A 15,727-nucleotide genomic window follows, 5' to 3' on the forward strand; every position below is an offset into this window, starting at 1 on the left:
CAGATCTCATCTCTCCAAATGGATTGACACCGTCTACTGCCAATGAAAGCCTGAGATTACGAGGTTCTTCTTTAAAGTGTGGCCACTTTTCCTCTATGTCCATAAATGTTGAACCATTCGCAGGCATTCGAATAATGTCATCTCGACTTCTATTGCATGCATGGTAGTCAATAAATTGTGCCAAGCTAGTGCACTTGAATAATCTTTGCATACGTGGAATAATGGGAATATAGCGAAGAACCTTGCGAGGAACCCTTTTTGTTATTTGAACTGTTCGATATCTACTGATATGACATTTAGGGCATTCAGTTCGAAATTCATGTTGTTTGTGATATATAATATGATCATTGGGACAAGCATCTATTTCTTGATACTCCATTCCAATATCTTTCATAACGACAGATAATTCTCGGTATGAGTGAGGTAGAATATTTGATGGTGGTAACAAAAACTCACCTATAAATCTACAGCAAAAAAATATAATTTGTTATAATAAAGAATATAAATGGTACAACATGTTTCACAGTTTATTATGACATATATGGCATACCTTAACATACGTGACATTGTTATGTTGGATAAACCATTCATAACCTTCAAGTTCACCAACAACAATACAACGGAGAGAAGAGTTGCCTACGAGCCTTCGTAAAGGGCCTCAGATGCCTTCTCAAGTAGAGGGAAATCATGAACAACATCAAGGTCATCTTCATAATCATGATCATATGCGCGAGTACTAAATGAGTCATGGATCAATGTATTTGTACCATCATCTTCAATTGTGTTTTATGGCTCATGATCGTCATCTTCCATGGGATCATTATCTTTAGCTTCGATATTCACACCTCCATATTCGTCCACTTCGAAAACCATATTCTCAGGGTTGTGTTGATCCATACCATGTGCTTCGGGGTGCTTGAGCTATATAAAATTGATAAACATAAATAAACCGTGATCATGATCTCATCATCACATGATTTATTATGTATATAAATTGTCAAAATGATATAATGAAAAACTTACCAATGGATGATAATCATGTCCACCTTCAATGTGACCATGCGGCCTACAATGTTTCTTCATTGTTTTGATTAGAAGTCTTCTAGTCTTTAACCCCTTACAAATTTTGCACGGACAATAACATTTTCCATCACCTTTTCTTTTCAAGTTAGACCACAATCTAGCAATTGTCTCCTTAATTTGTTGTTCGTTGATATTGTCTGACATGGTCTTTCTTCACAAGCAAGAAAATAAAAATTATCATCATTGAACAAAGCATCTTATTGAATTTAGATTTCTAGTTTGCTTATGGTACATCACACAACATGGAAAACAAGAAATACTCAATAAATAACATGATTCATTGATCTAGTATTATCACAATCTGCACTTGGCCTTCAATATTTTCTCCTCCTAACATTGTTTATCCATTACCTATCAAGTATAGAACTCTAAAACCCATGGCTATTAAAATACATAAGACAACATTGTAGCATCTTATAGTCATCTATTATAAAACCAAAGCACTTGGGAGTGATTCTTTTGTTTGTCACAGTCCAGGAAAACGGTGTCTACTGGAGCCTTGAATAACTAACTAGAAAGATTTTTAATTCCTTTTCTTTTTCCTTCTGATTTTTTCACTATCACTTCCATCCTCTGAGTCAGTTGCCCTCGCCCTTTTCTTTCTTCTTGTTTTTTCATACTCATTGTCATGCTTTGAATGGTGACTCCTTACTGCTCTCACTATTAGTTTCACTCTTAGAATCTGAGTCTGATGTATCAGAATCTGACGAACCTGATGACCTAGAAGAATCGTCATTAGAGGTAGATTCATCTGACTCAGGAATAGACTTTTGCTGCTGCATTACAAGCCTTGGCATCTTCTTCAAATACTCACATAAACTCTCAGTGATACCACCAAGACCAATAGAAGTAAAGAAATTGATAGCAAACCATGAATTTTTAGGATTGTCCTTTGGAGAAATTGAATCAAAAGACTCTTGCATTGTTGGATCGTTCAACCTTTCATTAAGCAACAATATACCAAGTTGCTATGCCAGCTCCTGCAAGAGAATCTTTATAAAAATATGAGAAGAGGAAGTAGTATCTTCCTCTATCTCACGTATATAAGCAAGACAATGCCATGGAAGAGCATATGTGCCAAGTAAGTGGGCAAAAAACTTTGCAACATTACGCAGTTTATTTCTTTCCAGTCCGTGTATCATAGAATACTGTTGTACAAAACACTTATCAAAAAATTCCTCATAAATTTTATTGATCATATAGAATCTTTTCCCAAGAAGACCATAATAACAAAGGTATGTTCTCTCTTCACCAAGTTCAAGCTTGATCTTTAGTAGCTTATGACCAGCTTCCTCAAAATCAACATTTGACATGATTGTCAAATAAATTGTACGTCTTCGTCTCATCCTGTATTCTCAGTGCTTCCTCACCTTCCTCTTCATCTGAATCATCATCATCATCTGAATCATCACCTGAATCATTCTCCCCTTTTGCTTCATCTGAAGAAGCATCTCCAAGGATATCTTTCTTCAGTTTTTCATAGGTTGCCTCATGCTCTAAGAAATCAGGATCTGGCTTGAAAACATCCAAACCAGCTTCTTGATCAAGTTCATCTTCTAGGAAAACTTCATGTGTTAACTGATCTGGACGCACAGCTGGATGACCCTCAAACTTAGCTTTGCAAAATGCAAAAAGGCCTTCGATTAAAAACTGCACTCATTTGTCAATTTCCCCCTCATGGAGAATACCTCTAAATCTTTCAAAAATCCCATAGAGACCTTTGGGTGAAAGGTCTTGCAACAAAGAACCACATTCTTTCATGAACCCAACATCAACCTCTTCACTGTCATCTGTGGGGTTCTCTAGTAAAAGGGTGAGAAGTTCCAAGGCAATGATCTCATGTGCAACTTGTTGATTCACTAAATGAGCTATGAATTTGGTTGCTGCTATCAACATGTGCTTGTCATTGTGTTTGTATGCCCTCTTAAGCTGCAAAATAATTCTTAGCAAAAGCAGATTGCCAACTTCAGGAAATTTTGTATTTACCACAACAACCAACACAGCAAAAACATCTGTAAATCCAGGGGATGCCATTTGGGATTTCATACAAGACCTACAAAATAGACCCCTCCCATGGATGAGATTCTCTGCAAACAACTCTGGAATGATGTTCTTGATGTTAGATGCATTTACCCTATTTACTAACCCATTGATACTCTTCCGAAGGGCATCCCATGTCATGCGTTGGTATTCCACACTGCTCTTATCTTCCACATCTTTCATCATTTGAGCCAGCTTAAATGGGGGAATGTAAACACCCCCACTTCTTCCAACACCCTTCTCAGCTTCTCTTACAACACCTTCGCCATTCCCATTCTAAGATGGAGCAGACACAACACCAGAAGTTTTCACTTCCACTGCCTCTTTGTCCCTCTTGTTTCCAGAAGCCCCTTTACCACTTAATTTGTGCTTATTTTTGTACATAAACCCATCAGGAAGCATGAGTTTTTGAATATAAGCTCGCCCAAATATTTTACAATTATTTTTCATCAAGATTCCCTCAGGAGCTGGCAGATCCTGCTTCCATACTTTAATTATGTTTTCTCAAAGGACAATCCTAAAAATCCATGCATTGCAAACAACTTTTTACACCTTTGTTGGTTGTGGTGGCGTCATAGAGAGTTTACATCAATAAATGAAGAACATGCCAATGCTTTTAATGCAGCAGTAGAAGTCTATCTCTTATTCAATATCTCTAGTGAAACCCCCATGATCTTTTGTTGGTGTAGAATTTGTTATATTCTAGAAAGGGTCTTGTCCTTTGTTGATGGGATATTCATCTACCTCAAGAAATAACTGTTCTTTTCTCCAACAAGAAGTGGAACTAAATGAAGATCTAGCACCATGAAATGAATCCTCAAAAGGATTACTATAGTTAGTTTTGGTAGATAATGATCTGGGTAAAATGCTAATGTGGCTTTAGGAAACATTATGTACTAGCTTAGCATACTCTAAAAACTTTGGTGCGACATGCTACATCCAATTAAGTCTCCATCGGTATCTCTATTGTGTTTATGGATTGGGATTCAATGTACTCTTTTTATACACATATTTTACTTTCAACTAAGGAGGTTTGTATGTACTTACTTGTCTTTCGATTGTATCCCTATTTCAAGAATTTCTTCTATCAACAAATCATTTGTTGTAAGTTGTACAAGTGGAAGCTTGAACATGCCTTCCATGCTAGCCTTGTTGATACGTTCAACACCATCTTGTGCAACAAATCTTTAGAACTCCACTATTTCATTTAAGAGTGAGTAGTAGTGACAATCTAGGACACTTACAGAGGTTTTGCAAGAGAGATAAATAGACCTAAATATTATGGCTTAATAATGATCAATAGGTAAATAGATAAGAAACTCTCAATATCAAAATGACTTTCTCAATTGTCTTTACTAGAAGTGGATAGATCTGCTAATAATGGCTTTATGACTGTATGTCAACTTTAGACTCAATCCAAGAAGAGCTAGAACTAATATGCGATATCTAGAGTTATGATCTCTATAATATAACAATCCCATAATTATGTTTCCACGCATCTATACCACAACACAAACATCATGCTAGTGTTCAGCCATAGCAATTGATATCCTAATTATAGAATGTGAAATATGCACATAACTATGAATAAAGATTAAGAAAAACAAAGAAAGATTCTTATTGCAAACATAAATGACTAATGGACAAGAATTGAATTCATTGTCGATAGTTTTGAATATCAAATTCACTTATTTGTGTGCATTTCTTAACTCATGTACTTGTGGCCAGCCATTTATCTCTTTCATAAATTAAACACTTATTAATAACATTAAATGGCTGAGTAATTATGTTTTAGTTGAAATTGAAAATAAAATATTTTATTTCAGGACAGCTCACACTATTCCCTATCATATTTTAGACTCTCGGTTTTGTTAGTAGTGGTTTGATGTCTTTGGAGCTGATCATTGCATTTCTTTAGTTACATTTGCTAGCGTACTCCAAGCCTGTGCCAAAATGGGAGCTTTGGAACAGGGTATGGACATCCATCAAAGCATAAAAGATAGAGGAATTTTGTCAGATGTAGCTGCAATTTCTCTGTTAGCATGTATGCAAAATGTGGAAGTATAGACAAGGTACGTGAACTGTTTGACAGATTGCCTCAAAGAAATGTGGTTTCCTAGACTGCAATGATTTCCGGATATGCACAAAATGGATTTGTTGAGAAGGCTTTAGAAACTTTCAAGCAAATGCAATCGGCAGGTGTAAAGCCAAATTCCATGACCATTGCTACTAATCTCCCTGCCTCTGCCAAAATGGGAGATTTGGAACAGGGTATGGACATTCATCAAAGCATAAAGGATAGAGGAATTTTGTCTGATGTTGTAGTTGCAACTGCCCTGGTAGACATGTATGCAAAATGTGGAAGCATAGACAAGGCACGTGAACTGTTTGATAGAATGCCTGAAAGAAATGTTGTCTCGTGGACTGCAACGATTGTTGGATATGCACAAAATGGATTTGTCAAAAAGGCTTTAGACACTTTCAAGCAAATTAAATTGGAAGGCATAAAGCCAAATTCCACAACCTTTGGCAGCATCCTCCCTGCCTGTACAAAAATGGGAGCTTTGGAACAGGGTATGGACATCCATCAAAGCATAACGAATAGAGGAATTTTGTTAGGTGTTGTACTTGCAAATGCCCTGTTTGACATGAATGCAAAATGTGGAAACATGGATAAGGCTCATGAATTGTTTGATACGATGCCGCAAAGAGATGTATATTTTTTGCAACATGAAATTAAAAACTAGGGCAATTTGAATCTACCTCCTGAGCGGGATTGCAAGCAAAGCCACAAATGCCTTCAACGTGTGTTTGATGTTCTTGGGGGTTGAAGTCACCACGAACACCTACGTGGGATTGCAATGTTCACAAATGAATTTCCCTCTTCTTCTTTTTTTAAGTAATGGCCCTTGTCGTTGGCATTACGATGAACTTGAGCACTTTTTTGAAAAAAAGAAAATTCTCATTGCTAATGGCTTCTTCGTCAAAACCACATGGGAAATTTCCGTTGGAATTACGACGAACATGGGCATTTTTTCAAAAAAAATCAAATTTGGCCACAATATACCTTCTCCGTCGGAAACCTCAGTCGGAAATCTAGTCCAAATGTATTAGTGTGTTCATCATACTTATGCATTCATTTGACTTATGGCCATACTTGTTGCATTTAAAACATTGACTAGAGAAAGACGAACCATTCTGATTCATTATGTTTATGCATTGACTAGCCATATGACCAAGTTTATTGCAAAAAAAATAGTTACCATTGAACTTATGAGCATTAGGTTTCCTTACCAAAGACCTTTTAGCTTTGTTCCTCTCATGTTGAGACTTCAAATTCCTTTGACCAGATTCAAAGCTTTCTCCTTTCTCAAATCCAACTCCTCACTTGTCATCTTCACTCTTCTAAGTTTCAAGCATCTCATTAAGTTTGGCTAAGCTGATCTGAAACTTTTCCTTGTACTCATTTGCAACTTCAAGATCATATCTAAGAACAAGAATCTACTTTCCAAGTTCTTCTTTGGTTTCATGCAGATCATGCTCTAGTTGGCCAACCTCACAACCAAGTCTGATGCATTCATTAGATCTTTCTTTCAGGGACTGATTAAGATTATCTTCATTCTTCTTTCTTTCCTCAATCTCCTTGGTCAATTTCATCAATGTAGATTCCATCTCATGTTTCAGGGTTGTGTAGATGTCCAAAATTAATTAAATTAAATATTTAATTAATTTTATCCTTTCTACATAATTAATTTATTTAATTATGTTTGTCCTTATTCTTCTCAACGTTAATTAAATTTTGTTTAATTGATCTTGTTACTATAGTCCAAATAATTGATTTATTTAATGAATCAATTATTCCCTATTCTTCTACAGTTATCTAATTATTTATTTCTTCTAAAAACCCCTTAGTTAATTAATCTAAATTAATTAGCTAAATCAAGTGGTTCCTACAAATTACTCTCTCTAAACTCTCATTAGCCTAATTAATTCTTCTAGAATCCCTCATAATCATGCTTAACATTATTCTTCAATTTTAAATTCCCCCACTCATTCTCTCTCCTCTTGTCAAATCCTCCTACAAATCCCACTTGTCTCCTAATCCTTCATTATCTCACCTAATCTTCCCTCTTAATCATTTGCTAGTGGCTAATCCCCATGATTAGCCACCAAGTCAACTCATACCCATTTATGGCTAAAATCCACTTGTCCCCTCCTCACCTTCCAGCTTAAATGCACCAAATTGGGTCATTTCAAGGATTTCAAAACATCACATTCTCTCATGCCTTTCACCTTCCCAAAGAATTTTAAATTCCTTTTCTTGTCTCATCCTCCTATGCATCCAATATTTTAGGAATTTTTAATTCCCTCTTCATCCTCCAAGGAATTTTTAATTCCTTTTTGTCTTCCCTATGTACTTGGGGATCTCTTCCCCATGTACATTGTAGAGTGTGGAGACAAGAAATGCCTTTATGACAAATATCTTGGTATCCACACTTGTCACCTCATGTCCTCTTGATCCATGTGCTCCCCTTTCCTTTAATCTCCACCCTTGGTTCATCTTCAATCTCAACCATCCATTCATCCTCCCTCAAATATATAAATTTGGGTCTCCTCCCCTTCATTTTCCATCTCCAAGCTAAGTAATTTCATGTTGTCCACATAGCTCTAGAAATCCATCAAAAAGCATCCTCAATATAGCCAAATACCCACTTAGAATCCATATCCATCACTCAAGCATTCAAGACTCCATCCCTTTTATCCTTGTTGTGCATCTTGGAGAGCAATCCACGTCCCATCTAGGAGCCAATCCAATCAATTGGAGCATTTGGGCGCATTCCACTTCATCAAAGGCTCAATCTGAGGAACAAGAGAAGGTTTGTGAAGGTATAATGGTGTTTTATCTTGTTTTGAATATTTTTAATGTTTTTATGGATTAAACTAACCACTTCCTTTCACTTTGATTTTTCCCTTGCTTTAGGTTGCATTCTCTCTTGCAAGCTTCTCAATCAACAAGTTTCTTTCTCTTCTCTCTTGACTTGTTCAACTGATCTTTCAATGATTGGATGAAGTTCTCATCATCCTTAAGATTCGCTTTCATTTGTCGAACCTCAGCTTGGGATTGATCAAGATCCTCAAGTGCTACAATAAACTAATGTTGAAGACTACCGAAATCCATTGATTCACCTTCCTGGATCCTCCTCAAGTTGTTAGGCTTCTTCAAAGGGACAAGGCTTTGATACCAATTGTTGGAATAAAGGAACATTGAGGGGGGGGGGGGGGGGGGGTGAATCAATGTTATGCAATTTTTAACCTTATTAACTTGTTCTTTTAGTCACTTAATGCAAATAAATAAAAGAAAGATGCAAAAAGACAAAGTAATCAACAACACCATTACACTAGATTTTGTATGTGGAAAACCCGGTTAAGGGAAAAACCATGATGGGGATGAGACCCACTATATAAATATACTCTGTAGAAGTATAAAAATATTACATTGGGAATGCACATGCATTCAGGCACACTGCCTAGATCTCACTGCTCAAAAGAAAGAAGGGCAATAACCCCGAAAAGCTCATTGCCTTACAAAATATTTTTTAAAAAGATAATTGGAATGTCTGAAATAAAAAATAGCATCTACAGATTCCAAGGTACAGTTTCGGTTAAGCACAAAACACTTATTATCTCGTTGCTCTGCTACACTGCTCTGTTCTATTGTTCTGCTTTATTTCAGAGCAGAAATATTTCACTTGTGCATGTGAAACTACGCACATTCAATCACAAAACACTTTCCACATATACCTCGATCTTGAAAATGATCATATCCATCGATCTTTTATATCCGCAACATGAAATTAGGTCTTCTACATGTCGACTTCAACAATACTATAAATAATGAAACATGTATACCAAGTTAGCTCAATTCGAACTCCAACGCATATGCAAACCAACAAGAATTGTCCACAGGCTACCAAAATTATCTAACAACATGCCACAATCGTATAACTAAGCACCAAAATCAATCCACATAATCCACACAATGATTATTTACATAATACTGCTAAACTGCTCTGTCAAATTGAGAACCAACACACCAGATCATCTAACTCAACCATGAGTCAACACCGGATGCCACAAACCTAGAATATGGTAGATAACACATCCATAATGCTTCTATGAGATCTGTAACACAAGCTATAAAATTGTATCGAAGTACGGATCGATCAACCTATTCTCTATCAAATACTCTGTTTTCCAATCTGCCAAACAACCAAAATCAATCACTCTTCCAGTATGAACAAACTGAGCTATGTGGATGGGTGCATTAACATTAGTTGTCATCAATGACAATATTGGTTCATCTATGTAGTGTCTCTTGCCAACAATGTGAACTCCAGAGTCTTCCTTGTTGCACCATGAATGATTTTAAAGATGCAAAGAAGATTGTTTGTCAAGTGAAGTACACAGAGCACATCATTGAAGGCGCCATCCCCAATAGCAATAGATCGTTTCCCAGTCACATTCATATATGTATGATTTCCCATCAAAATTGGTGGCATTTTGCAAAACTCAAATGAATAGAACATAGTCTGTGAAGATTCCATATGATGAGAAGCTCTTGAATCTAGAAGCTATCTCCTTGAATTATGACTTATAATAGCACAAAGAGATTTTCCTTTACTTGTCTCAAAAGTGTGACTCTTTCCCTTATGATTTTTTTCTTTTTTGGAAGAACAAGTTGAAGTAGACATTCTAGAAGGAAAATTGATTCTATTCTTCTCAAGAAGATGCTTCAATTCATCAATATCCTTCTTGTGACAATGGTGTTCACCATGTCTTAACTTCTTTCAATATGCACAAGTAAGCTTCTCCTTCTTATATGATTTACCCTTGGGAGAGGATGTAGAATCCTTTTGTTGAGGTGAGGAAGATTGTGCTCTATCCTTCTATGGTTTTGTCTTTTCTTGCTTCTACTTCATGTTGGAACCTTTCTCATGATTAGCCACCAAGGCATGTGACGTGGATGACTTGAGAATACCCATTGTTTTTAAATTTTCTTGTTCAAGCATCAATATCTCTATGAATGAATCAAAGGATGGTTTAGTATAGGCACTACCCATTGTCAACCACTACATGTGGAAACTAGAAACAAAAGTTGCATACTCTAAAGGAAGCGTGTCCAATAAATTGAATACCAATTGAGCATCCTTATTATCAATGTCACAATCCTTGAGTTGTACTCTTAGCTCATTTCCCTTAGTTACACAGTCTTCAATTGTATTAAAATACTTAGGATCCAACATTGTGAGATCATTGTCAAGCTTGTAGCCCCTAATCTCATCAACTTGACCATACAAATTACCAAAATTTTCCCAAGAATCTTTGATTGTCTTACACTTATCAATGTGAAAGATAAGATCATCTGATAAATACTTACTCAATGTTCCAAGAGCCATAATATTATTAGTGAGTCATTCCATTTGAGCATTTGGATTAGCTTTCGGATCTACTACTACTTCAACAGTTCCATCAATGTAATGAGTTAGTCATTTTCCCATTAATTTACTCCACGCTTTAATTTTCCATGATGCATAATTATGTGGAGTTAGAAGTGGAAATTTAGGAGAACCCATAACTGAAAATCAAGAGCATAAGAGATAGAGAGATGCACAATCACACAAGACACCCCTCCAAAATCATTTAGTCAAAGAACCCACCCCACCCCCTTCCCCCTCCAAAACAAAAGGATGATTTGGCACTTTATACTGTGTGTGTACAATGGCCACTTGCAAAACAAGGCAAGTTGGAATTGTGATTTCAATGTTTACAACTATATAAAGTAGGCTATAGCAGACTCAAATGACTAATGCAAATGATCAGACTAAGATACAAGCATTACATATGCCAACATAGGCCAAAAAAGACCATATTTTGAAAGTGAAATTTCTACTCACAATAACTTCAAATTGCTAGCATAAAATTGAATTACATAATAAATAATGCACTTAAAAAAAATAGCTCCTGAAAAGGAGTTTGTATGTGTATGCAGAAAATTGTGAATGTAAACAATTGAAAAGATAAACTAATCAATTAACAGACACATATTTCAACCACACTCAAGAATAGGATGTTGAAGAAGAAAGAAAAGTAAATAAATAATATAAAAAGTAATTAAAATGCAAACTCCATATTCCTCCTTCGATTTGATTGTCCTTTGATTTTATGTGTGCTTGCTATATGGTAGATACTTGATTGTGATCCATGATAGTGAATGCAATGATGAAAACATAAGCAAGATGTGATACAAAATGCTATGCTAAATGGATGAGATTATGAAAAAAAATGAGTGAGCATTCGTGCATTATGAGAGTATGAAAATGAAAGTGAATAGCTAAAATGACATTATAATGGTATGAGAATGAAAAAGTGGATGGATTGTGAAGGAAAATGGGAGGTTTAAATAGGCTTGAATGAGAGATGGAGAGGCATGAGAATATCACATGTCAAAGGAATGACATGTGTCCTTGAGGACACATGTCTGTTTGGGAATGAGGCACCCAAATCAGAAGGTTCTATTACAAAAGATATTACAAAACCATGATATTCCCATGTTTGAAGAAATTTGGGATTATTTTCCAAATTTTAGAAAAATTCACAAAATTCAACAACATTTTCCCCAAATTTTACGAAATTTGAGATATTTTGGGAATGTGCATACATATGGAGTGGGAAAGAAGTTGGAATAAATAATAAAAGGATGACTAAAACTCAAGGTTAATTAATGAGTTAAGTTAGAGGAAGAATTAGATGAGGGTTAAAGCTAGGAGACATATGAGGAAATAGAATTAATTGAATTAATTAATTTCATGATATTTCAATGACTTAGGATATTTAGGAATACACTCATATAAGGTGGAAAGGAGGTTGGAAAGAATAAAAGGATTTATTTTCATATATTAAGATATTTCCAAATATTAGGATATTTAGGAATACACACATATGGAGTGGAAAGGAGGTTGGAAAGAATGAAAGGATCTATTTCCAAATATTAAGATATTTTCAAATATTAGGATATTTAGGAATACACACATATGGGGTGGGAAAGTATTGGGAAGAAATAAAAGAAGGACTAAAACCCATGTTAGTTAATGGGTTAAGTTAGAGGAAGAGTTAGATGAGGATTAAAGTTAGGAGGCATGTGGGGAAATAAAATTAATTAATTTAATTAATTAATTCTATGAGAGAATTGAAGAGGAAAAAAGTCAACTTGAATTAAATAATCAAACTATGCATTTGATTTATTTAATAGAAGAAGGGATTAAATTTAATTAACTAGTTGATTTATGATTGTCAATTAATTAATTAAAAGAGAACTATAGCATAATTAACAAAATTAATTAGCGAGAAGGAGGGAACACTTATTAATTAAATAATGTGTAATTATTTAATTTAAAAGCATTTAGGACAGCTAAATTCAATTAATTAAATTAATCAAATTTAGATGTTTACAGTATGAGCTCGAATGAAGCCTCTAAAGTTATAAAAACGACGATTAGTCAACTACAACTATGAAAACAATAAATTTTAAAACAAATATATGCATAAAAATAAAAAACATTTACACCAATGGAAAGAGAATGAAATTCTAGTCCAAATAAAAAAAATGCACTGAAAATGACCTCAAAATGACCAAGTTATGGTCATTTGAAAATCAGCTTCAAAACCAAAGTTGTCAACCGTGAGGGGGGTGGTAAAAATGAATTATCCCACATTGGTTAAACTACAAAATTTTGGTTGTTTACATACTGAAACCCATGTAAAGCGGAAAAATCGAACCCTAGTTGTTCTCCCCTCCCCAACTCCAAGGAGAGAGAAGGGAGAGTCACTAGGGTTGATGGTTTTCACGTAGGAGAGACTTTACATTCAAAAGAGGGGTTAAAACCCACAAGATCCAATCCCACGCAATGCAAGATTGGATTCTATATGAGTTTCAAGGGTTGTGATAGCAAGGATACCCTCTTTTGTAAAGAATGTAGATAGAAAGATTGAACTAGGAATGCATAGAAAGTGAGAAAGAATCGCTTATAAACTGAGTTACGGATATGATATGAAGCTGCGGACCTGGAATTAGCAGTAAAATGTCAAAACGGCGCTGTCCTGCAAATTTGAGCAAAAGTTGACGGGACGATGGCGCCCGGCGTGCACACGGTCCTCCGAAAAATCCGCGAAACGAAGGGGGATCTGTTCGTCTCTGCACAAGGATTCCAGATCTTCAATTTCAGCCGCGTACCTGCAACCTACACATAGAAAAGCGAAGACGATTGGGGGGTTAGGGATTAGGGGTTTGCCCTTAGGTCAAACCCCGGTTTTGGAATTAACCAAGAAATGAGAAATGCAGTAAATGTAATGTAAAACAAGTACTAATACCTTGTTGTAAGGATGTTTGTATCCTTATATGCGAAGTTATAGATGTTGTTGTTTGTTGTATGTTGTATGTTGTAGTATGTAATGTGTTGTAAGTGATCTCCTCTTCAATGGTTGAATCCTTGTCTTGAATGCAACACTTAGCCTTGAATGGAGACTTAGAATGATCAATTGCTTGAAGGAATGCTTGAATGCTTGAATGTCATTTCCGCCTCTTGTACACATATGTCCTCCCTCCTTTTTCAAAATGGGAAAGGAAATGTAGTTTATATACTTGCCAATTAGGGTTGATAGACTGATTTTCCCGACCTTAGGCCGACCAGGAAATGTTATTTTCCAAATTGCAAACAAAAAGGCCCGAAGTCCCATAGGAGACCGGGCCCAAAATAGGGCCAGGGACCAGGCCGCTGGGCGCTCTGGTCCCACCTCCCGGGACAGCAGGGTGCAAGGAGGATTAGGCCAGGGTGCTGGAAAAATGTAGTTTTTGATGTTATGAACAAGTTTCGGGGTCTCCATTCAGGTTTAGTGTTGCGTCGCCATCGTGAAGACCCAAATGCAGTCGAAATTGCAAGTGTCACAATTTTAGGACACTACAACCCACAATCAAAATACAAAGTATTGTGGAGAGTTGTGCATGAACTAAGGAGCACTCATATTTTGACTTGTTCATGCGCTTACAAGACTATTGGTTGTATGTACATGTGGCACCCACTATATGCTGACTGTAATATTCTCTTGTGTGATGATGTGGCACACTAATTAGTGATTCGAAAAAGTGACACATGGCAAGAAAAGAAAATATTCAACATTTTACACATTTGTATGAATAGCTAGCTTGAAATCACCAAAAGGTAAACAAGCCCACATTATCATTAGAGTTTCCCAATATATATATAAAGAGTATTGCAAGCATTGACAACATGAATGTAGGATTCAATGCCAAAAACAAAACCCACGTAGTGGGCCCACTTTGAATCTTCTCACGAAAAACAAACCCTAAACAGTATCAAACTCCAATGCAAGGCTAAGTAAAAACTCCACTAATAGAAGCTGGAAAAACACATGCCAAAAATTGCATAGCGAGGTTTTGGGGTATTTCTAAGGAGAATGCACCAAATAATATTTGTGCATACCAAGCGAACCAATAAGTTTTGAAGGTGACAACAATCAACCACGGCTCCAAAGAAAAAATGCCACAAAGATTGTGAGGCAAAGAATGGGCCAAATCAGCTCCAAATATGAGTACAGATATCAAAGAATGAGATATGATGCCCTTGAAATGGCAAACTCACACTAATCTAGGAATGAGCTAAGGCTTCAGTCCTCGTACAAACAAAGAATCATGGGTTCTGCATGATGAGATGCACCCAATAAGAAATGAGATCAGGCTATGGAAAAGAAGCGAAATATGCCTGGATAGAAAAAAATATTGAAATTTGCCACCATTGTAATTAGTAGTTCAGTCACCAAAGCCAAGAGCAAGAAGTGTAAATGCCAATACAACATAGATAAGATTCGACCAATACAGAGATTAGAAGTCAGTATTGATAAACAATGCAAAGCTTCATTGAATGGATAATCACATTGTAAAGTGCAAAATTGAACCCTAGTGACTCCCCACCTAGGAGAGAGAAAGGAAGTCACTAGGATGATTTTCACTTGGGAGAAACTTTACATTCAAAAGAGGGGCTTGAATCCACTAGATCCAAATCCAAAGGAAACAAGGATATGAATTTGAGGTGGATTGCAAGGGTTGGAAAGTAATTTTCCCTCTTTTGTAAATAGATATGTTGACTTGTTGACTATATAGAAAAGAGAGGTAAAATGGATGAAATAAGGAGATACCAGTTCGGGATCGCGGTGTAACTTCAGATCTAGAATATTCAGATTGATATGGATCTATTGTGCAAATTCAGAGAAAATTCGTCAAAACCGTGTTGAAAGTGCACACGGTCCTCCAAAAAATATGCACGCCGAAAAGGGTTTCATTGTCTCTACAAATGGAGTCTAAACCTGCAATTACAGTTGCGCACCTGCAACTTACACACATAAAAGAAAGGAAGAAGGATTGTGGATAGGGGTTTGCCTCAGTCAAACCTCGATTGAGGAATCAACCTTGAAAGAAAGTAATTGCAAATGCTTAAATGTAAATGATAGAAATGTATACCTTGTAGATCTG

This window comes from Cryptomeria japonica, chromosome 6 (assembly GCF_030272615.1).
Source record: "Cryptomeria japonica chromosome 6, Sugi_1.0, whole genome shotgun sequence".
NCBI lineage: Eukaryota > Viridiplantae > Streptophyta > Pinopsida > Cupressales > Cupressaceae > Cryptomeria > Cryptomeria japonica.